Raw genomic sequence first — 25,076 nt, forward strand, 5'->3', positions numbered from 1 at the left:
GTTTTCAGTAATGGACTGCTAGGACTGTCTCTTTCATAGATCATTCGTGGGTCAACCTTATTCCTTCAATGTGAAACAGTGCATTTGAGATTGTGGCTAGTAAAGGCATCATAAATAATTCATAGCTGCTTTGCAAGGATCTTTCTAGTGGTTTCTTGCAATTTTAACATTTCCAGGAAAAATTAAGATAGCTGCTGGTAAGGCATGGTTGAAATAGTTTAGTAACTGCTGTTCTAAAATGATAAAGAGGTGGGTTTTGCAAATTCCTCAGAAATCTGTGGAGAAGGTCTTGGTTCCCTTTTCCTGCAGAGAAGAATCATGATGTACCTACACCTTTGTAAGTAATAAGTATCTTCAAATATGCAGCCCACTAACGTTGCAGATGACATGTTTTTTCTTCTGCTTTACATAGGGTAGTTCTTAATTTATGTGAGTAAAAGACATTACAGAACCATAATGTCTAAGGTATCATTGTATTACAGCATTATAATCTCATTTGCATTTGAGCTGGGAGCAGCATCAGCAATCATCTTGCTGTTCCTTAAACTAGGGATTAGTTCCTTAAGCTAGGGTTGTTCCCCTTGTTTAGTCTGAATTCTAGAGTTCCCAGCCCATCTTTTGGAGCAAAAGATCCAAGTGTAGGTTAGGTATTCTCCATTAAGATAGAATGCAGGATTATCTCATTTAGGCATGTTTTATCCATATTATTATAACCTGTACAAAGAGAAAGCATTTCTGTAATTTATGTTGGAGGCTAACCTTTGAGTCCTAAGGAAAGAACACCTAGTTCCAAGCTATGCAATACCTAACGCATCTCATGGTGGGATGAGATTGCCGACCGTACATAAGCATCACTGAAAGCCAAGACGGTTAAGAGTGAATCAATATCAGAAACAACACAAAAGTGATTTAGTGATTGCCTTATATAACCATGCACAGGTTTTCCCTTTTGTCATGACTAAAATATGATGATCAGCCTGCCATAACAGCAAGCCCCTTGGTGAGAATGAAGTCATAGCAGTACAATTTCTAGCTGTACAGCCAACTAGAAACAATATAAATGTGCTTGTTTTCTGTGCCCTACTGTTACATGTAGGGGATTAAAAAAGTGAGTCAGTTGCTGGAAAACATACTGACCCTGTGGCAGTGGAATGACTCTTAAGAAAGCTCTCGCATTCTGTAAAGACTAATTAGAAGAGTGATGAGTGATAAATTTTTTCTTTGACTAAAGCAAGGACATAGAAAGGAGACACAACTGAAAGCGGTGAAACCTACACAATTGCATATTACATTTTCAACTTTTCAGATACCAGCTTTTCCTTCACTAAATTTCTATTACATTTCTAACACTTTTGTGGTTTCATGACCCAGGGCTTTGGAAAAAACATGATTTTTACATGTTTGGGTTGGTTTTCATTTCTTTTGGTACAACTTCATGCGATATTGCATCCTACAGAAGTATTATATTGAATTTCTGAATTTTGTTTATGGCACTGTCTGAAAGTTCCTCCAAACAGTTAACTGATTCCTGCTTTTCGTGTAGCCCAGGGCAAGTTTAAAGGAAATAAATGTAACATGAGTTAGTCATCCTTAAATAGTCTTAAAGCAGGGAGTCCTACATTAACAGCAGGCTGATAATAAGCTCTGCTATGTTATCTCCAGTAAAGCTTTTCTCATGACTCCGAATAAATTTATGAGCTGTCATTTATTTGTTTGTTTGCTTTTTCTCAGCAGGAGAATTTATTGTCTGGTTGCTGAAGTATCAATTATTCTTGTAAAATTGAATAATACTGTCCTAGGATCATACATACAGAAGTTAACATAATTTGAGACATGATAAAAATTAGTAAGATACCAGCTCTGTTAAGGCATCTGTGATAGGTACTTTTTTGTATGCTAAAGGATAACTTTTATGTTAGAAGAACAGCAAAGAATTGGGTTAAAAAGAGCCAGCAGACTTGATCTAACCCTGTAATTTTTTATTTTTGCAGGCTTCTGCTGTCAGACCATCTGCAGCTGTTGTCAGTGAACCATTGATCTGACCTCTGAGAGGTAGAAACCCATTCTGTTCCCTAGCTGGTCGTTCCAGTATTTTTATTCTAGCATTTAAATTGGATTTTATTCAATTTTATTTAAATCCATTATATCAATACTTAATGAACAGAAGCCCTTCCACTCTGCTCTGTGGTGTCCCATTGTATACCAGCATTTTATTCTTTTTTGTGTCCTATACATATTCATTTCCCTTAATCTTTCATGCTAATGTATGTTTCTCTTTCCCATTCCTTTTCTCCTCTTGATTATTATTAAATGCCTGGATGATACTTAAATGTCAGAAAAGCCCTGAGAAATGTCACATACTGGAGGAGAACACAATAGTTTATGTTTAAAAAGCCCTGAGCATGGTAATATCTGCTTTTCAGGCTGTGGGGCTGTTCTGGCCACCTCTCAGAAAGAATAGATCTCTTGAGAGAAACAGATTTATGTTGCTGATGGTGTTTTGATTTTGAACTTTGATACTGAAATTGGAGTCTCAGAAATGAATCCTACCTTCTCTCTGGTTCATCTCTGCCCTGACATGATAATGGGTCACTTGGAGCAATCAGCTGGTTTCATTAATTATTAATGCTAACACATGGCAAAAGCAATTTGGAGATTCACTGGATGTGTGTGGGTCTGTTGATGGAAATGTAAAGGGGGCAATTATCAATCTGAAAATAAATGAGAGTGGCAAGTGCCAGAGAGGAGGGGGAATCGGCAGAAGGATTAGGCATAGATGGAAGAATAAAAAGGTATTTTATTCTTACAGTCCAATGCATATCTTAAGTTACATTAGAGGGAAAATTCCTAACGCAGGGCATGTAGTTCACATGAGTATTAGATTACTTGGCTGAACTGTGGTCTACGCAAATATGCATTTATAAACCTTTACAAGAATTTTGATACTTGCTGAGTGTATAGAAAAAGCAGTAAGCTATTCACTATTAGGGAACTGTATACCTAGGCAAACAAGAATATAACCCTCATCCATGCATTTTAGTAGCTTTCTTGTGTATTTACGCTGAGGGGAGAACACAGAAGTCTTGAGACCATGGAATAAGGCTGCTATATAACATGAGTGCTGTTTGGAGGTGGCCTTTTATCTACAACAGCTTAGGTAGTCCAATGAGCAACAATACTTACTGCCATTGTAGGAAAGGAACTGTATGAATTTGCCCGAAGCGTGATACAATGGGAGGGGTTATTCCTGCGGTCTCTCCCTCTGCTACATAGGTGCTGTGCCTCATAACAGGAGCTCGTGTCCTGGTAGTTTCAAAATGGCTGAAAAAATCAAGAGCAGGAGGAGCTTTCTGTCTCCCTAAAGAAAAAGATTACATTGACAAGCTTGGTGTACAACAATAACGTCTTATTTGAATATCTTAAAGAATGGTTCCTGAGGGAGCAGTGTGTTCGAAACCTCTACCCTAGCCTCTGATGTATTGCCAGGGTCTGCTGGCCTTCTTTATATGTTGACTGGATTCAGCTTCCAGGAGAGCGTTCCCTGCCGACGGCCACAGGCCCCAGTGACGGCAGAGCCATCTGTGACACAGCTCCAGATATGTCAGCCCAGTTTTATTCTGCGTTACCGAGCCGCAGTGGCACTGGAAGGCAAGGCTAGAAAGGTTAACAGCTTCCCCCTTGCCCCCCAAATTGCTAAGGAGGGTTAGTACAGGGGAGAATAAAAAGAAGCAGCTTTCTTTTGTTTAAGCTGCTGCAGCTCATGCAGTGCCACAGACTAATGAAACTCCAGACTGTCTGATGGAGTTTTTCCCACAAAGCAAAATATTAGCTAAGTCAATTGATCACATCTTCATTTCTTGAGGGAGCGTTCAGCCCACACATCCTATTGTGTGTCTGATCACAAAGACGTGTCTGCTGTAGCAATATTGTGTTATCTCACAAATGCTTTGTGCTAAGTCTCAAGCTGTTGCCTCTGATGTAAAAGGAAATGGAAATTCTCACTCAGAAGATGTACCTGACAAATAAATAAATTCTTGTAAATTCAGTGTCCCAAACTTGGGAAATTACAGTAGCTGCTGCTGCAAAATACTGTGATAAATCCCCATCCATCTGGAATGTTTCCATAATCCACTACAGATTGCCAATTAATTGCACACTTAGTTCTATGTAATAAGGACAGATAATAGGCTGGATTATTTTAAGTCCCCCAGAGGCAGTGGAAATGCATCACAATATTCTTAAATAGCATATTTTTATTAAAGCAGTGCCTGCAAGCTTCTGTCTGGGACTGGAAACCTATTGTGCTAGGAACTATACAAGTAATGAAAGGCCAGTTTTACAGCACATAGTCCTATTAAGTGAAGCACTTAATTGCTTACTTCAAGTACCAGTTTAAATAAACCAATCTCATCTATTTTCTAATTAAATGTGGGAAATTATAGTGTGGCTGGTTGGGACACATGGTTTTTAAATCCTCTTCTAGAGCAGAACTGTAAATAGTCTGTTTTATGCTGTTAAGATTAAAATGAGACTTGTGTCACAGAAAGATACCTTTGAACAATGGTGTGTGAAATATTTAGGACTTTGCACACATAAATAAATCACAGATTTTTGGCTAATTTATTGAGAATCTTCCCTGGGCAGTTTGGATTTAGACTAAAATTCTGATTCATTAAAACAGTCACATAATGGGAAGATGTAATTTTAAAAACAGTTACATTTAATTTTATTTGGATTAATCAAGTTTTTCCATGCTCTACTGAGCATAATGTAATTGATGACCTTTTCCTGCTTACAGTAGTTTTAGTATTTTACTGCAGTGTTTCTGGGAAGCAGCTCGGTAAACAGTAATTGTTGTCCAGAGAAAAGAAAAGGGAAAAATCTGTATGTTTTGAATCAAGTCAGTTTGTCACAGGATTGTTGAGGTCCAAAGCAATTATACATCTTCACATTTTATTTCATTTACTGCTACAGTTGTTCCTGCATACCTGTGACAACCACAGGAGACTCATGTAATTTTTTCAGTTTAAAATTTTCCTGAACATTTTGTGTTTGTCTTGTATAACTGGCAACATTTTAGTACATGGAGTCATAATACTAGGTATAGCTCTGTACAACCGTGTGGAAGTCACTAGCGTAGTACCAGAGAAGGTACACTGGTGCAGAGAGAACATTTTAGCTTGAATTGCTCTCAGAAAAGTTTTGGATTAATCTAGAATGCCTTGGAGGGCTCCCACTGAAATGCTGCCACCTGTAACTATAACTTGTCCTGAAAACTAGCAGATTTTTTACTTTCTGAACATGTTGGTCCTGTGTGTGAGTTTTTCAGAAAGGAGAAAGCTGACCACTTAGAACAGTTTGCTGCTATCAAGAAGAACGAATTTACTTTGCTGTTTCCTCCCGTCTCTTGAGGTTGCCACATGACTGATGAGGCAAAAATTCTGTCATGCACCACTACGTGTGAGAAAAACCAGACTGAGCCTGGACCTCCCTGCCTCCTCATGTATTATACATCTGAAACTCATGATAATTTCATAGGATATCACTCTCTAAACATAGTGTCTTCATGACCTAGGGCCTCTGGGTCTTCCTAGTAGCAGGCACCACATAAATAAAGCATTCAGCTCCACCTTCACTTTTGTCCTGTAGATTCAGTTTAGCTTAATTCCCAAGGGTGCCAAGCATGCATTTGCCAGTTACAACAAGGGATACTTTATTTATTACCCCTGGAATCACGAAGCTCTTGTGTCCTTTGGGAGAGTCATCTTGCATTTAGCCTCCCGCAAGCCCATATGCAGGAGACATTACAATTTTAGAATAATTTAGCTTTTCTATGTTTATAGCGAGAAGTCACTTCAATAGATTATGACTAGGTGGGTGGGTGTTCCTCTCTCTTTAATGCAAGGGTGTTTGGGTTTTTTTGCTGTTCTCAATTGGTTTTAATACTATAAAACTAGAGAATCTGACTCCTGTTATCCTGTCAAAGATGTTAGTAATGAGAGCAGTGGTTACTAACCAAATAGACAACTGCCACTGTCTCTTTTCAGTTCTGATGAGACTTTTTTCCTTTTAGCTGTCTCTGAAATCCACCAGGCTGGGAAGTGTCTGCATCTCTTGTAGGCATATGAGTGCCCTGATATTAGGTTGTGGGAATGCTGATTAGAGCCATTTGATCTGGATTGGTATTAAAGTGCCTAGACAAACTCATTCTCTCAGCTCAAGATAAAACTGTTGGTTCCTCACATGCAACAGATTTCAGGTTTTGCACACCTTAATTACAAGGGGATGGTTTCCTGAATCCAAAACCTTCTGAATGTTAAAACTGAATTCCATTAAAGTTTCTCTGCAATAGAGATAAACTTGATCCTTGCTACGCTTCTTTTTTTTTTTCTTTTTAATTAACAAAAAAAGCCACTTCTGAATATAAGACTGGATTTTCATCTAACTTTAAGACATCTTCTCACTAAGTATGGCAAATTACCAGCACCTTTCTCATGCCCAGCTGCAAAGTATTTTAACATCTGATCATCCTGTCATAGGAACAGGAATGAGTAACAAATGAATGCCTGCTGGCAGAAAAGAAAAAAAGCATGCTATCCAGTTAGCACATGTATGTGCATGTTTCTGTAAAATAAATACACGTTATGAGCACAAATCTATACACTCGTGCATGCCATTATAGCTGGGTGTATTTACACATTAGATAGAATCTTTTTTGCTTTGCTGTGTTAATGGGTTAATTTCAGAACAGATACACCAACTACTGAGCATATAAATTACTTGAGTCACGTTGAAGTTCTTGTCATTTATACCACCCATATAGTTACAGGGCTGTGTTTTCCTAACTATATAACCAGCTGTTTGTGTTTCTCATGTACATTTGCTGAAATTTGTTGTTCTGAAGTAACTTCTGCTTTGATGCCACAACTGAGTGATAAGAAGTGGCAAATATTTTTGTCTGTGTGTGTATGTAGATCTACTATATATTTAACAAACGGCATTCTTTCTGCCCCCACCTCCACAAACATAGTCTTGTAAATCTAAATCAAAGCCCATTCAGAAATTTTCATTTTAAGTGGTTTCATCTTACTGTAATTACCAAGTCGTGTGAGGAGTAGCTAAACAATTGTCTGCACAACAATGGAGATGAAATAAAGATAGCCTCTAATTAATTCCATCTAGGTTATAATTAATTTTGACTGAGTTGCTCAGGACAATATCCTTAAGTCTCACAGACTTCTATAAAGAAGACTGATCACCAGCTGCTGCTCTTTGATTTTTAAAGCAGATGGGACTATTTCCAGCTATTGCTTAAAAGGAAATGATGAGGGTGAGGGTAGAGAGTGATTGATTGGCTTTGAATAGGCCTTGGGGTAAGACTGCTAGAAGGAATGGTCTGTTGACAAGTTAGTCTGTGACAATGTCTTTTAAAGATTTTAGAGATGTTTTGTTGTAATTTGTCTTTAAATTTGTAAGAACCCCTTTTTGTGTTGCTAGAAAAAAAAGTAAAAATCTGTGATGCAATGCTATGTCAGTAAGTATTTCATCATGTGCTGTGTGTTAAATCTGCTTTGGGTCATAGTAGTGCTAAAGGCAGTGATGAAGGATACAAGCATCAACGTTTCTAGTCTTTGTCATTTTGTAGAAACAAAAGAGGGAAAATATCTGTTAGATCATTTTCCTAGTTCTGTCTGTCAATGTAGAGTTGTACTCTACTTCATTATACAAGAGGCTTTGGTGAATAATTCATTAAAAGTAAATTAACTGAAAAATTCTGTCACTTCTTTTGTTTGCTGATAAATTACAAAATTCTCATATGGATTTGTTGTTAGAAATTATTTATAAATTTATGGAATAAATAAATCCCAGCTTGCTGGTAGGTTGTGCTCATTGGGAGTAATGGATGTATAAACTGATAGTATAGCACTTACTGAAATACCGTTTTATTTTGATTTCTTGATTGGATAGCTTCTAGAACTAGCTAATACCTGGCATGTTCTTAGTTATGCCTTTTAGTGCAAAAGATGGAAATTAAGGTTGGAAATTATCTTTTTTTCACTATCTCTAGTAAAACACTTGTGTAAAAAGAGAGCAGGTATGTGACATCTTTGGGGGTAAAACTTCCACATCTGAGAACGACCACCTGCAACTGTTAGTGAGGAGGAAAAGTCAAAATACTTTCCCCATTATGATATGTATTAGGAATAGATAGAAAGGCTGATGATTTAAATGTTAAATTATGGTATATCAAATATTTTTTCTATGAACTTCTTGTTCAGTCTGCATTTTCCTGTGCTAAATTTTCTGCTTCCTACCATTGTGTTTGGGTGCCTTTTCACTGCTGTAGCATACACACCATCCTAGTAATTCTTAAAGACCCAGTACCATGTGCTTTTGAAGGCAAAATTCTCACTGAAAACTGTTTAAAAGTAAGATCTGTTAATATGTGAGAAAAGAAATTGCCAAAAAAAATTGATGAGCATTCTATGTCTCATACTGGGCTTTGAAACTGGGACAAAATGCATTCACTATTATAACCTTTCTACTGTGCGTGTTATTCAACTCGAGTCCAAATCAATTCTTGTGTCCTGTTTAGTCTGAGGGAGAGAACTTACAGTCCTGTTTTTAGGAAAGCATCAGTGTAATGTGTGGAAACGCTGCTCGTGTCAACTGTTTGCGTTACCTTGAATGTGATAGTTGTGGAATCTGTTTAGTGGGTTGGTTTTCTTCCCCCCACCCCTCCCTCTTTTCTTTTAATTCAGAAGACTATTTTCTCATTTGCCCTACAGGGCTTTAATGTTTTTTAAAGCCAATGAGATCATTACAGTGCTTTAACTTGCCTTTTACATAATGGAAGCCACAAAGTTTCAAGTAGTAATTCTTGCATTGAACCCAAGAATCATGCTCTGTAAATTCCTTCTTTTTCCCCTTAACACATTTTGGTTTTCCCAACTGAGTAGTGTATTTTAGTAATTGTAGGCATTAATCAGTTCTAGGCAGGTTGGCACCCCTGAAGCAACATGCAGCACCCTGAGAAACTGCTGAAGTAAAGGTACAGCTTGTCACCACCTGTGTGACAATGTGCTGAAGACTTCAACAATCTTCAGCTGGCTTCCGTCAGTATCATTGCTGATTTTTTTGTAGGGAAGAGGCACGTCCCATCTATTTTATAAAGCTGTCACAATGCTGGGTTATAATCCTGCTGAATATGTGTCTAGGTTTTCAAATACATGAAGACTGGAAGTGGGTTTTCCCCCACTCCCCCCTTTGGTTCTCCCTCTTTAGCAGTGTTGCACTTCCCTTCTTTCCAGTTCTGCGTCCTGTAAAGCACTGCACAGGCAGCTTCCCTGCTCTCTAGCAATTTCCAGCCTGCCCGGACAACAAGAATAAGCTGTCTTCTAACATAACTAACATACTGAAGTGGTAGAGTTATGGTTTTCAGCCTAATACCTGTCCCCACTAGAGTGGGTGAGTAATTCTGCTCTTTGTTTAAGAGGAGAGATTAAGTGACTCACAGGTTTGTCCTTTTCTTCAAAGGATTCTTCCATGCTGGCAAAATTTCCGGTGGCAAGTTCTAGAGAAAATTCAAGGAAGATCTGCAGTTTTGCATTGCTTGCTTCTGGCTTATTCAGGTATGTTGTTAAACTAGCCATGAATCCTTATTATCTACTTTTGGACTGCATGACAGGAGCAGAAATCCCGCTCCATGTACTAACAAACTGGTAGACTTGGCCTGTGACTCATTACTGAATAGGCACAGGAGGTCTGTCCTTTTCCAAGACCTCTAAGATTTCCTCATTAAACTCTTTAGGAGAAAGAGGAGGAATTAAAAAACCATAGAACTCTTCTGAAATCCCTGCCTGAGATTTTTCAGAGTTAACGCACATCTTGTGTACCAAGCTGGAATGTAAAAGACTTTGTTAAGGGGCTTTATGTGTGTATGTTAAAATGTTCTAAACGCTGGCTGCATGTGCTTGTTCTGGTTCAAGACTTTCACTAGTTCTTCCAAGTGGGGATTTCTCAGGCTGAAGTCCTCTGAGGCTGAGGGCACAAGCAGCTTTCCATAACTACCTGTCCTCAGTATGAATACCTAATTCTGCCTAAGGCACAGTAATGAGATTTCTCTGGTGATTTTATGACTTGAATGACTTTATTCAGTGGTAATGCAGGATTATTGTGTTCCTGCCCTTCTATTTTCTTCTTACATTTCCACTTGGGTCCTGCTTTTGTCCTGCCTTCAGTTTTGTCAAAGGAATTTGTTATACAGCAAAGTGGATCAGGGAACTGATGCAGCTTAAAAATCACCTGATTTTAAAGCCAGATCAGTCTCCTGACAGGTTCACATTGCGGCCTCTTGGGCACCTATGAGTAAGAAAAGGGTGGTATTATCATGAGTTGGTGATGTGATGTGGTTTTTAGCCACATAAATCCAGCCTGAGGGGCATGTTCGTGATGTTGACTGGGCTCTCTGTACTGAACAGGGAAAACATACTGCAGCTCTTCTGAAAGCAGTGCTAACATCTGACCAAGAGGCCAGTCACTCATAAAAATGAAGCTCAACCCTGAGACCAATCTAAGAAGGGTTATTTGGTAGGAAGCTGAAACTCTAGGGAGAGAAGCGATTTCTGTTTTTGTGAAGAGAGTACGTGTAAACTCTGTCCACCCACCTTATCTTCATCTAGGTTCCTGTTTTGGGCTGTGACCCTGTTTGTAACCACACCAAGTGTATGTGATGATGGGAGCGGGGTCTGGGAGCATCCCTTCTCAGAAATAGGTTGTATGAATTTATTGTGGGTTGACTTTTGCTTTAAGTTTGGTAAGGGACTGTCAGTTGGGATTGTTGCACTGGGATATTCATTGAGTCCTGGACTCAGTGGGTTATGGATTTGACTTGGGATTTCTTCGGTACTGCTAACACAGAATTGCTCCCTCAAAGGAAGCGATATCTTGAAAGGTCATAAACCCCTGTCCCAAAACCCTGGGTTTGGGGCAGTGATTTCCTTCTGCAGTCCATTGAGACCAGTTCCTGCACCAAGTTCTTTGTCCAGTAAGAATTCCTCATGTTTCTATACAGTGTCTGCTCTTTGTTTCCTACATGTCTATATCTTTAATATCTTACCTGGTAATGTGAAATACTTCTGCTTGTTCTGTACAGCAGAAACTGGGAAAACATAGATATAATTCTGGCTGCTACTACCAACTTTTCTCCTTTCTAGACTTTGATCTGTTCACGGTCAATGGTGGAGCACGACCTCCGAGCTGTAGTACCTAGAGTTAAGTGAGTGTAGTGAGGGACTCAACAGACTTCTGCACCTTGAAGCTGGACCCCATCACAAAAGGCACTGATTTAGACGTGGGAATGGCTTGCTCTAGGATGGTTATGAGTCCCCTCCATCACAAGCTAGCTACCTGTCCTGCTTCTACTTCAAATTCCCACAGAAACTGATTTTGGCCAAAAGGGCTCTTAGGGCAATAGTAATAATTAATAAGAAAGAATAAGAATGCTTTAGTTTCTGGTCCTGCCAAGAGTAGTTTCCAGGACTCGGGCCATAATTCTCTAAAGATGATCTTAGTGTGGATAATTGTAAGAGATGATTAGTCTTCTGACTCGTTCTTTTGGTTGGTCACTTGGGGGGGGGGTGTTGGGGTGGGTGGGGGGGGTGGGGAAACTGAGGCATACTGAGGTGAACAAGCTTGCTTGAAATGTAGCCAGCTAGGAGCAGACCAGTAGAACTGGGCGATAGGTCTCAGAATATTTTTGCTTAGCATTTCCCCTTCCCCCCCACCCCTTTTTTTTTGGTGGCTCTTAATTAATAAACTTAGGAAGACAATGGGCTTGCTTTTCTTAGTTCCTTTCTTAGTCCCTTCGGAGCAATCTACAGACCTCTAGTGCTTCATGCACTACAGTTTAAAAATGCACCAAGCCATCTCATATCCTGTTCTCTGACTTTCCTCAACTTTTCTTTGAACTAGAACTCAGAAATAATTACAACAGAAATAAGCAAAGTGCATGTGTCTAAAAATACTTTAGTATTTGTGAGAGCATTTTAAAATTACAAGCTATGGAAATGGCCTGATCAGAGAGGATTCTTCTGTAGCAAAGATCTTGACCAACCTGTAGGTTTACTATTTTTTCCTGATGTATTGCTGAGATATGCAGAATAGATTTCTTTTCCTTGTGAATAATTTTTGTTTCAGCTTCCAGTAATTCTTGAAAAGGAACTTAGTCGGATCCTGAGAGAGAAAAGTAGAAAGGAGAACTAGACAGCCGCACCCTGTTTCCACACATCTCTCTTCATGCTTCCTCTGCTCTTTGCAGTCAATGTCTCAATGTTAGTTCCCTCTTGGACACATGAAATGCCAATCCAGTGTCATTTTAAGTTGCAGACACTGAAACCAAAGGCCTTTTTATGGTGTCTTAGTTGTGCCTCCTTTGTCCATTTGAAACAGGCTTTTCAAACTTAAGAAGCTTACTTAACCAAGGGTTTAAAGCTATTTTTATCCAGCACAAAGTGTGCATGGAGGGAAGGCATTCGGAGATGGAGGACAATACTGTTTGGTTTTCCTCAAGGTCTCTTGTATGCTTGAGAGAGGTGACACTATTTTCCAGAAAACCTAAATAATACTCGGTAATCCTGTACACTTACACTGTTTGGCTCAACAGTTTGAGGGACAAAGAGAGGCAAATTAATTTGCAAAATCTCACTGGTGTAGTCAATTCAAATCAATTGTAATTCTGTTACTCTGGATGGCACTAATTTGTGCTAAGATTCTGGGCAGAATAATTTAGGTTGGAAAAGACCTTTGAGATCATCAAGTCCAGCCATTAACTCCAGACTGCCAAGTCCACCACTAAACCATGTCACTAAGGATCCTTATCTCTGAGACATTAGAGTCCTATCAAATACATTGGAAATGTCTCCTGCCTAGACCACTGCTCCTGCACTGTTTGTGGTAATAAGCAACAGCCCTCCCATGTTCACCTCGCTGATCAGGTACTAAAATTGCCACTGTTGTAATAATATATCAAAGTGTAAAATCCTTTTGAAACACAGCTCCATCGTACAGCTTGGAGGTTAGCAGACCCCTTTGTGCTTCAATTCCCCAGTAGTTACTGGAAGTGTTTATGTAGATGCCAACTTGTGGGAGTGAGCTTCACAGAATTACAAATACTAGTGCAAAGATGACCGATACAGCCTTGCAGGCTTTACAAGAGCAGCCATATCACTATTATAAGACAGTTTCACTCCACCTTAAAGGAAGAGGCATTTTGTTGCCATTGTGAGCTTTTAATCACTCCAATTACAGTGCTTTTCCCATCCTGACAGCTGGCATGCACAGGAGTCCCTTGTTAAAGCTTGCATGAGAGGTGGATTTTTTTTTTTTTTTTTTTCAGTCGAGTAAATGACCACAGCACTAAGCACAGTCCCAACACCATCCAGCAATTTGCTCAGCTGGAGAGCTTGCTGATTTCACACAGCAGATGTTTAATGCAGTACCCACTATAATATGCACAATAACTGCCCTTCCAGACTACGCAGCAACACAAAGTGTGCTGAATCCAGAGGGTTATTAAAAAGCCACTGTACCAGAGTTAACATTAAAGAGCTCTGTTAAAAAAGCTGTGCTTATTGTAGCTGGAGGTTTAGCAACGCAGGCTATTTGGCTTTTGAATCACAAGTGGGTAAATTCTATGGTAACAGAATAAAAATGCATGTGAGTATGTAGAAGGAAACATATTCTGTAATCCACGTAAAGTATCGATGTTGTCTCAAGTGTTAGGAGAAGTTTAGTACCCAGCCTTGCTCTCTTGCAGCTTCTGAATGGCCATACTGTGCTGACTTCTCAGGCAAGATTCTGTGGAGCTTTTTGCTAATGGAGGTGAACTCTTTCCCCTTCCTAGCCTTGTGAAAAGTTCTGACGTTTTCACTGAGAATATTGCTTCTCATGTACTTGATGAGCAAAGAGTCCAAATCCAGGCCCAGCTGCACTGCGAGCTTTCACAGCAATTGTAATTTGCCTCTTTAAAGCTCATATCCCAGAATTAGACCCTGTTGCTTGCATACAAATTGAGTACTGAAGCCTGAAGAAGGGCTGTGGGTTTTACCCCCCAGGAGGTCCATCATGACTTATGATGGGTCAAGGATTTAGTAACTAGCCAAAGGCCAGAGAGGAAGTTCAGCATGTGTTTTTGTCTTAGCAGCAATGCCAGCTTATGCAGCTCTCTGGTTGACCTTCCAGTATCCTGAGCTGTGGAACTGATTAGGCTGAAGAGTTATTTATTTTTTTAAAACTGGTTGTGTTTGGGGTTTTTTTTGGTTGTTCCCCTCCCCCCCCCCCCCCAATGAAGTCTGCTCTCTTCCTTCACTTGGCTTATCCAAACAGTCAGATACTTCTGGTACAATGAAAGAGATGGTTCTAGATCATGCTTAATTGTTCCTGTAGCCGTATTACCCAACATCTTACTATTACTGCAAAGTCATTAAACTCTCAGGAGTTCCTTAGAGTGTCTTCAGGAATGTGTTCTCTGGGAAACCTCTCCAAATAGCACTGAGTTGAGAACCCCCACTTAAAACTTTCTGTCTAAATCAGATACAAAAGCCCTATTTGAGAAGAAACAAGTCAATGCATTTGCTACCCTGGCCCATTAACACAAACTAACTTATGCACCAAAATCAGCTGCATTACAGAGTTCACCAAGGGCACTAGGATAACCTGGCTACCTTTTGCCTTCCCATCTCGGCTTTTCTTGGAGTGGGACATACAAGGCTGTGTTAACAAATGCCAGATCTCAGACTAGTAAAGAACCTGCCAGAGGAGAATGGTTCTATACCAGCTCCCTTGTAAATCTTTCCTCTTAATCCCAATGGGCCTCTCAGCTCTCTGTAGCTGGCTGCTTTGACCTTTTTTATTTTTGGTTTAATATACAGCTTCTCTTCAGTGCTGAGCTGGAACTGTAGCTTTTGGTGCCTTTCCTAGCAATCAGAAAGACTTACAAAACTGTTGGCTTCAGCTCCAATACAAATAACAATGAAACCAGGAGCCAAGAAATGTGAGCAAAATACAAATACCCTGGAGAGAGATGTGTCATGGCTGTGGTTTTACACCTGCCTCCCATGCCCTCCTTCTCCCTGCTATAAAAGTTTGTTTGAAAGTTGCAGAATAAAAGTTGCTATGTGATCTCTTTCTCATTTATAACAGTGCAGAGCTACAGGCTTTCTTTTGTCTCTGACCCCAGAGAAACTGCTTGCAGGATTATGTGCTCATCTTCTGTATATCCTGGGAGCTAAAGGTCCCCTTTGGGATCCTAAGCGTGCTCCAGTAAGTAAATGGGTGCTGGTTGTTCTCAGTACCTTGCAGAAATAACCTTAGTGTTGCGGGGCAGGAGGGGGCAGTTTAGGTGTTGGGTATTTTTTTTCTTCTCCCTTCAAGATTCAGTCCTGCTGTTCAAAGGTAACTTCAAACTTTCATTGATTTCACTGTGCGAGGGTCTAGATCCCAGATTTGCTGTACCCTGAATCTCCCCAGCCAGACCACTCCATGAGATCCTGAAAAACTGCTCTAAAGGTACAGCTTTGCTGACTGCCTGGGCCCAGCAAACTCTACACCCTGTCCCTTTCCAAAGTAAGAAGGTGGCTTAGCATGCCTTGGGAACAGGCTTTGAAATAAGAAATTATCTTTAAAAGGTGCTTTTTAGTTGTGCTAGCTACTTGTACTAATCCTTACCCAAAATTTGTGATGCAAGCATCTGCTTGGTGATACTACAGGCAGTTGCAGGTATCCAGGAGCTATAGGAGGGCTGCTCTGAATGTGTGCAGACACCAGAGAGGGCACAAACTGCCCACTTGTATGTTGCTTGCTTCAGATCTGCCTTTATTCAGAAAGGCTCAGGATTGCTATGGCAACCCCAATCACAAACTGTAAAGGATTCATACTAAAACTTAAAATGGCTCATGCTTTAAGGTCTTTTCTCTCTTCCTCGCCCTCTTTCTTATTTTCTTCATCACAGAAATCACGTCTGAGCAGAGTCTATAGCGACTTTATCATGGACCCTTTGTGGACTGGCAGCCCTTTGTTCCCCGGCTTCATGAGGCTGAGCAAATGCAGCTGCTCTTGGAGTCAGTGGGAATATCAGGTGTTGTTTTCCAGTTACTCAGATCAACAGGATCCCTGCAATGAAATCACCCAGTCCAGTGGCTCTTTTCAGTTCCAGAATTTCTTGGTGGGGTGAGGTCTATAACTGCTGGTCTTGCATTGCTCTCTTTGGAAAGGCTCTCCCTTACTACAGCCAGAAAAGCTTTGGTGCATTTTCTGTGTGCCAAAATTTTAGGACTCTGGGAGATGAGCTCTGTAGGAGGGGTGTAAGAGATTATTGCTTCATCTATTCCTTATGCCCTGCTCCAAAAGGTTACTAATTTGATTGCAGAAGCAGCTACTCATTAGCTATATGCACACCTCTGGCCTCAGCTTAGAAGAGTACTGTGAGCTTCCATGGATGGGAATTTATTAGGCTACTTCTTGGACTGTGATAGTTTTGTCTTTCTAGCTGCTTGCTTGGTCCCATCTTGGGTATCTGTTTACAGTGGCAAAATCAAACCTTTCATTTTTCTATCCGTACCCTAATTATGCAAACAACAGTTTTACACAAAGCTCTGCCCATTGCATGAGCTTTGTGTTGGACAGGAGATTTGGGGAATTCCTTCGGTTGCCCACAATGCAGCAGGATAGCTCAGGGGAATTTCTCATTGTATTTTATTCTCTATATGCTGAGTGTGCTTCAGAACCATCTTTCCCTCTCAAACTGAAATGTGAAAAGCAATTCTGTTCAAGCCACTGACCTTCACATCCTTACCCCTGGGGGACAGAAGGAATTCCTACACAGCTAACATTTTCTCTACTTATGAGAAAAACTTATCCTCTGTTTGCTCTGAGTCACATTGGATGTTAGCAATGGCTCCATGGTTACCCAGTTCACCCTTCTGCTACCTGCTTAGAATTTACCACAAGATTATCAATTGACAGAAACTGGAGGACCTTTATCGGTATGAACCTGAATTTCCCTGATTTATCTCAGCTGATTCTGACTGTTTGCTGAAACAACTCCCTCTGAGTCCATCCAAGATTTTACACAAATGGATGTGGTGTGCATAACTTACAGATGGAATGACACTTGCATCCTTTGGCTGAAAGGGAAACCAGCTGTATGGGTGGGGGGATTTCCTGCATCACAGCAGCTGAAGCAGGAAATAGGGAAAATTCAGCCAAAAAGACTTTGCCAGTTCTCTAAAGAACATGCCTGAGTAAGCTTCCAGACAAATCTGGCTTTGATTGTCTCTGTCTTACTTGATGTAACGAAAAGAGATCACCATTTTTTTAAATATTGTTTTTGATGCAAAAGTAGCAGATCAGGCCAAAAGGGAATAGGAACAACCTGAGGAACTGCTAAATACAAAAAGAAAGTAGAGGTGATGTGAGGGATTATATTGTTATTGTCTGATTGAGCTTTAAAGAACAGAATGTATAGTATTTAGTCACATATTCCTATATGATTGCATTTTATGAATGTATTCTTTAAATAGTGACGTAGGTTCCGCAGTGCCCTTGGTGCCCGCTGTGGGTAGATCTCCTTTTTGTTTTCATACCAGGTCTGAGCAGCTGTAGTCTTTCAAATGATATTTCTGACAATGAATAAATCACAGTGCATATGAAATGACTGATGCAGCATGAAGACTCTCCCACAGAAATCATTCACGAGTGATTACCCCCCTCTATCTCAAACATGCAACACAGCAAATGTTTGCAGAGCATAGCAGTCCAGCAACAATTATAGTATCAATCCTATTACTTCTGAATGAAAATGCGCGAGAGAATTGTATGTACAAAATGCCACAATATTCCCTGGGCATAAAGCCAAAGTGGAATAATTCAACCACATTAAAGTATTTCATGTTTTGGGTACTTTTTAACATGCTAACGCATGAAGATCAATGTGTTCTCAAAGAAAGCAGAGGTTTTGCAGAAAAAATCCTTTGTACCGGCAGAATATTTTGTCGTTGAATTTTGACCCATTTTCCCAAGGGGATCTTGGGCATGATGTTTAAAACTCAGGTACATGTGCAAATTAGGGGCAAAAGTCTAATTTGCACATGCATTTTCCCTGGCTATATGAACAGAATTCAATTGAATTCCTGTTAGGGGATTAATAATGCTCTGGGTCTCAACAGAAGTGAAGTGTGAGGGCTTGGGGAGTGGTTCTAATTTCATGATTCCTGCCAGTGTCAATCCTGGCATATGTATGATTGCCTACTTGATTACCATCACAGAATGAAAATATGAATGGGGGAGCTATTCTACTCTGCTAGCCTCTAGGCTGAGGAGCTGGAAGGAGTGGAGAAAGGCTGAGGGGTGGGCAGCGAAGCCTCGCAGAGGTAACAGTTGGTAATGAACTTTTGCTGGCTAGAGGCTTAGCATGACTTCCTTTTCCCCTGGTTATGGCAAAGCTCCGGTCACAGCCTTCTTCCCGATCTGAAGTTGTGGTCTCTCTCCAGGACACAAGGCAGCTTGTACAGTCGTGTTCTCATTGCACGTGTTAAAAGGCATGGAGAAATGACTGCTCTGCCTCTTGACAAGCTGCACAGACATAGATATGTGTTCCCTGGGCCCTTGTGTTAAGTATAAGAGCCCTCCGGAATAAATAACTGCAACAGTCCTTGCTGAATAACACAGTTCACACAAAGGAGGATATATTAGCTGCTTTTTTACTCTCTGCAAGCAAAATAACCAAAGCAATCCATCCCTTCCCCAGAAAGTGGAAGTAGGAATAAGTAGCTGTAGAATCCTACAGGGTAGATGTCCGATAACAAATCCATCCAGTTTAAGTCTCCCTCATGTAAAATAAAGGAATGTAAGAACTCACTATTGCCAGTGCCCCAAGCAGGAGCTTAGCAGCTAGCAGTAGCGACAGCTCAGATTATTAGTGTATTTATAATAAAGTCTTTTAAGTCTGCCACATGGAAGGATTTGTGAGTCAGCAAATATATAGCAAATAGGTCTGCAAGGGACAGGCTAGCACAGAAAGGAAAATTGTCAGGAATTATTCAGCCCTGAACATGCCCAAGTCTGCCTCTGTTTCCTTTAGCAATAACTATTGTTCTGGGAATGAGGGATTCGTTATTTTTAATTTCTTTGAAAGGCAAAGAGCAGTGTTGGTCTGTGACTATAATAAAGCAGGTCAGCCCGCCCGAGTTGGCATGAGCACACAGGCAAACTGTGCACAGGGATGTCCTACCAAATCACCTGTTGTGCAAAGACTGCTACCCAGTTTAGCCTCTTAACCTACATTTGGAAATACATTATGCTTTACAGATGCATGCTGTAGTAGGTTTTGGGGAACTGGTTGACTTTCTAATAGGTTTAGAGCTAGAGATGCCAATTTAGGGCTCATAGGAAGGAGAGCCCTTAATCCTGTTCAACCTGGAGGTTCCTTGCAGGACTGAGACCACACAGAGCCCCCCCCCCCCCCCGCAAAAAAATGCAAAAAGAGACGTCTAGCCTCAGTAATGTGTAATTTTTTGCATTTAAACTTTGGAGAAAAATAAATTACATTTACTGCTGTGACTAACCAGAAAGCAGCAACTGAATGCCACAGCATAGAGGAGAGATTTTAATAAAATGAATGCAGAACTCATGTGAAAATTGGTTGGAATAGGATGTTTAATTCATGTTAGTATCTTTAAAAACCTTTGCTAAACACAGATCCTAATCACTTGTGTTAACTCATGGTCCATTCTGCTTTTTTTAGCAGTAGTAATCCAGGTAACCTGGACAAACTCCAACTTGGGTAATTATGTTCTCCTGACCTAAATTCTTCTTGGTGTTTCAAATGGATACTATTCTTGGTCTGACATCCTAAAACAGCAATTGCTCTTATGTGCACTCAAAGGCTTTCTGTGTTTCCTCAGAGTTAGCTATGTATCACTGGGTATACACTGTATCTTGGGTATGTTATGGTATGTTCATAAACTTTAAAATCCCTTTAGGAATAAAGCGGGGGAGGAATTAGTAAATTTTATTTACATTTTACAGTGTCTACTTAAAAATATTTTTATACATATATATCAGATATGTATTAGATTAAATCTGATATTTTAGCATACATATGCTCTGTGATGTGGTCATTTTAGGCACTTCAATAGGCAGTCCTACAACTTCAGGTTTTCTTGGCATTTATCACAGGCTTTGGAGAATGGATGCTCATAATTCTGCCAAACAATGTTATGAGGACTTCACCTGGACATTTCCAGCTTGTTCTTCCTGCTTCCAGCTGGTCAGCCAGTACCTGAAATACACCAGTGGTTCCTGGAACTACATGTCCTCCAGGAGCACTTGGCACAGACCAATACACAGAGCACAGGCTAAAAAAAACCATACATACAGATGAACCCTGTTTGGTTTGGGGTGGGGGGGAGTTGTGTGTGTTTGTTTGGTTTGTTTTTTTTTTTATGAAGACTCCAAGATGAGGCAGTGGCCTGAGGAAACTGTAAAAGGATAAAGCAGATCTAGTGGATCACCCTGGGGATATCAGCTGAATCAACATTAGCTAAATTTGCTAGACTTTCTTCCACATCTTGATTTCTGCTCCAAGTGTGAAATATGCACTTACCTTCACTGTTGTGCTGTCCATTTGGTGGCTTTATCAAAAACATTTTACTAAACCTCATCCTTCAGCTGTTGCTTGGACCTTACCCATCCTTTTTCACATGCTGTGATTTGTTAGATCTTTCATATGACCTGAGCTCCTGGCACATATGTGGGCAGGCTGCCTTCACCAGTCAGGCAAGCACAGGAAAACAACAAGGTGGGACCTGCATTTCAGGATAAGTACAGGAAACAAAGAAATTTGTGTAGGAAGGGAGCAGAAGGGAAATCAGTGTCAAAACCCCGGATTTGAAGGATGGGACAGGAAGTAGGAGGGTCACTAGAGAGGAAGAGAAAAGCTGCGGCTGCTAAAGGATGTAGCAGTAGGGTATGAAAAAGCTCTGCAGTGGAAACGTGTAGTGTCAGTAGGTAAAATAAGAGTAGAGGATGGAGCCATGAGTAGAAAGGACAAGGCCTGGCAGTGGAACCAGGAAATAGCACAAAGCCACTGCCAAGAGGAAGCTGGCAAAAATCTGGTCTCATCATTGCCCCAGCCATGCTGACATTCCCACTGTCACTCCTTTTAGTGTAATACCTAAAGTGAGCTGCAGCCATTCACAGTAAAAACTCACTGGTTTATGGCAGGTCGCAGCCACGAAGCCATTGCATTTTCATTAGTGCAGTAAAATCCATGAATTATAGATGTTTGACTATATAAATCTTGTTCTTCACTTGGATACAGGCACAGTTGCTGTTTTAAACAGTCAAGCAAAGAGATGCACAAAGTGTGCCAGATCACTCCCTGATGCATTAAACATGGATGACGTTCATCCAAAATATTTTAACATCACATTTATTTCTCTCTGTCACTAGCAAGTTGTGCAAGTTGTGAATGCTGGAGCCAGTTGAGGCCACTGATTCCTTGAAACAAGGACATTCTATTCTTACTTACAGTAAGTACAAGAATAATTGCAGTCTGTAGCTAAGTATCTTGAATAAAGCACTCCTGGGACTTTGGAGAGGACTTGGTAGTTACTGTGCTGTGTTACTGCAGCCATTCTCTGAGTGTCTGAACCCAGAGCAGAGTCACTGTGATGTTTTCCAGAGACATTACGAGAACTGAGAAGAGATTGTACAATCACTTTCAATTGGCTTCCAAGGTGGTTTTATTGCTGGTTTCAGGATGCAAGTAAATTAAGGAGGTTAATTGGTTTGTATTTCCCTGTAGGAAAGTAGGAATTTCCAAGTAGGAAACCCCCTTGCAAATTAATCTGCCTCGAAGTCGGTCTGTTTCTTAGCATTATCGTTTTTTGCTCCTTTTTGGTTTTGGGTTATATTCATCCTTCAGTCTTGGGAAGCTTTAGAGACAGAAGACCTTTGGTCTCCCAGGGTACATGTGGCGTAAAGCCCCTTACTCTGTGTAAACAGATACTTGAAATGACGCTAGCAGCATGAGAGAGGCAATAGTTTCTGAGAGGCGCTGACAAAGAAGAGAGACTTTCTTTAATGGGAAGTGCATACTGAAGTATGTAACAAAACCATGGTTGAAAGCCCACAGTGTTACTGCCACTACTGAGTCTGATAGAGAAGAAAATTCTCACAGTACCATTTTCAGGACTACATCATTGATAAATGGCTAATGATAATAACCATTGCCACAATAACGCTGTCTTTCTCCAGCCTTTTATCTTTGATGAGCTGAAAGCTTGTCACACAGATGTTCACTATTAAACTTTGTAGCACTACCCTATGGTACATAAGCGTATAGGGAGAGTAGTTAATGGAATTGGAGCCACTCAGTGCTTACCTCAATTTACCTCACAGTAAAAAGAGCATTTTTATATGCTGAGGCTTGCTTTGTGCTGGAATGTGCTTCAGCCACAGCAAAATGACTGACATTCACAGAGTAAGAAAATAACAAGTTTTTTAGACTGAAGAGTTCTTCCTGATCGTTCTGGAGATATCCCAGGTCACGTACTTTGTCTCCAAAAGTTAGACAGAGCCAAAGAGGTTCTTGTCATTCTTAGCAATTTCCTTCCTTTTATCCTTACAGGGATATCTGTATCACCGCCTTTATCTATGATTTTGTTCTCACTCTCTCCCTCCATCTCTGTTAGTCTGAAATCATGTGAAATACCACGCTTGGGTCAGGAAAAAGAGCCAAAGTGCTGAGAAGCTGATATACCTGTTCCCTTAGGGCCAGATCTAGAGGCTATGAAAGTCCAGATGAGTTCCATGAATTTCAGAAAGATCCAGTGAAAGCTCCAATATGAATGCCTGTTTCATGTTCTGTGCTTCCAGAAAAGATGCTTTAAAGGGAGGCTGTCCCATCCACCCCCTCAAAGCTTGTCATGTGGTCCTATCACACTATGCACTCAACCTTACTGAGGAGCTGCAGATATATCTAGCAAAAGGCACTCTGCCTTTGTATACTGCCTGGAAGAAATTGTTGTTCAGAGAAACAAAATCTACACCACCCTCTTACATCTGTGCTTGAGACACAGTGGGCATAGGAAAGAGAAAGACACAGCTCTGGCACAGACAAAAAATAATAATATTCTCCTGCCTACAAAGGTCAAGACTTTCACTGAAGGGAGTATTTCCCTCCCACTCATTACTTTCTCACTGACAAAAAATTGGTTAGTTAAAATAGGGAGTTTGAGCCTGTCTGGCTCTGATATTGACATCTGAAATTACATAATTTAATTCCATTTTTTGCCATCTTCTGATCTTTTGTGTGATTAGTCAATAAAATCAATGTATTCTGGAGTTCATAGAGAAGATATGTGCGTTTCCTGTGCAATGCAAAAAGCAGTGAGCAAATACATGTAGTGAGTGCCCTGTTCGCAGTTACCATAGAGACAGCACATTAAAAGAACTGTTCCCCTTATTCCTTATCACTGATCTAGAATTAAAACCAACGCTTTTTCTATTCTTGTTGAATTCTTTTGCTTCTCTTGCACGTAGACAAGGTGCTGAATTGCTGGTCAGGTCCTTGTGTTTAAGATCAATGGACAACCTGTTTCATGCATACTCCTCCAAGCTGCTGAAAACCAAGAATGTAAACTTAGTCCCACCATCTCTCAGGTTGAGCAAAGTTCAGATCTCAGAGCTCTCTACTTTGTTCCTTAAACCGTGCTCGTGCAATTTCCTGTTTAGATGCAAAAAAGGGGCTAAAGAGATCTTGTTGCTTCCTGTTCTAGGTTCACGGTCGTTTCTTCCACAGCAGCAGCTGACTGTCAGGGTATTTCTCTGAAAGACACTTGAGTTTTTCACATCAGTTCAGAGGGCTCGTTTGTAAGAGCAGTTTCAAAACATGACTTCAAGTGGCCAAAAAAATTCCAATAAAATAGGTTCTTTGGATTGTAAAAGCGTTAGCTGAGCAGACTTGGGTTTGCGTCAGAGAAGCACAAAGCACCCTGGAGACAGTTAATACTGTAGAAAAGCTCTGTGAGCTTTGTGAATGAGGTACAAAATACCTGACTTGAAGTTCTGCAGACATTGCTGTTCCTTTGCTATATTTTCAGCACTTCTCTGGGATTTAGAAAAGGGTCCTGATACTTGTTAGCTCCTACAACTGAAACGTGTGTTGGTTTATTAAGTTCTGAGGTGAATTGACACATTCTGGATGTTGTTGCAATGTGAATTGGGAGATGAACCTGGCACTCCAGTGGCTCTCAGAGATAAACAATTTAGCCACAACCTCACTGCACAGCACTGGAAAACTTTGCAGCTGAGGCCCTTCAGTTGTTGATTTCTCCTTGCTGTTTGGGGAAATTAAAGTGTCACGGTGACCAGGGTCAACAGATTCACTGAAAAGTCAGCAAGACATGTCACATATGAGCAACGAAAAACAGTTCTAATTGAGGCTTCGATGTTTTTCTGGTTGGTTTGACTGAAACCTTACCAAGATGGCTTTTCCAGAATTCTCTTCAGACTTGTCAAGAGGGAGACCTCTAAGAAGAAAAAAAGGTTTTAAAATATACAGGGAGGTCAATACAGTTCAGGTGACTGAGGTTTTGTATTACAGGAGCCCTCAAAGGCCTGGCTGCAAAAGCTGCTGAGTGAAGGCAAGACCCCAGTTCCAGAGTATATTCCTTCCCCCAAGGTTGATTGTATCTGGGAGACAAAAGGACATAAACCAAGTGGCATCACGGTGCACGTTTTCGCCACCTTCAATATCCCCTCCTCAGTTTTAACATCTACCCTGAATCTATTTTCTGCTCTATATTATTTTGTCACTAATTGTACAATAATTCTTCAATTACTGTAGACTGGAGAACAGGGAAATCCATCTGTTGGATACTGTGTCCTTATGACTCTTTCTGACCTAAATTTGGAAAGGCTCCACCTTCCACCTCCTTTCCATTCCCTCAGGATGTTGAGTCCCAGGCACTAACATATTAAATTTAAGTACCAAGTGCCAGCAGTCTGCCCTG

The 25,076-nt window shown here is 40.5% G+C and overlaps 1 protein-coding gene across 17 annotated transcripts in view; it reads left to right on the plus strand.

Annotated features, from left to right (window-relative positions):
• The window catches only part of KLHL36 (kelch like family member 36), a 97,890-nt gene that overhangs the window by 7,863 nt on the left and 64,951 nt on the right, over window positions 1–25,076 (plus strand). For 8 of the 17 annotated variants that reach the window (XM_055726972.1, XM_055726969.1, XM_055726973.1 and 5 more), the window contains exons 1-2: window positions 9,277–9,423; window positions 9,538–9,632. The gene's annotated coding sequence lies outside the window, so the exon portion shown is untranslated. Of the gene's footprint in view, window positions 1–1,991; window positions 2,053–9,276; window positions 9,469–9,537; window positions 9,633–21,510; window positions 21,591–25,076 lie in introns of those variants that run through there. The other 9 variants (XM_055726975.1, XM_055726982.1, XM_055726985.1 and 6 more) reach the window with 4 other exon arrangements.

This window comes from Falco cherrug, chromosome 14 (genome assembly GCF_023634085.1).
Source record: "Falco cherrug isolate bFalChe1 chromosome 14, bFalChe1.pri, whole genome shotgun sequence".
Classification (NCBI taxonomy): domain Eukaryota; kingdom Metazoa; phylum Chordata; class Aves; order Falconiformes; family Falconidae; genus Falco; species Falco cherrug.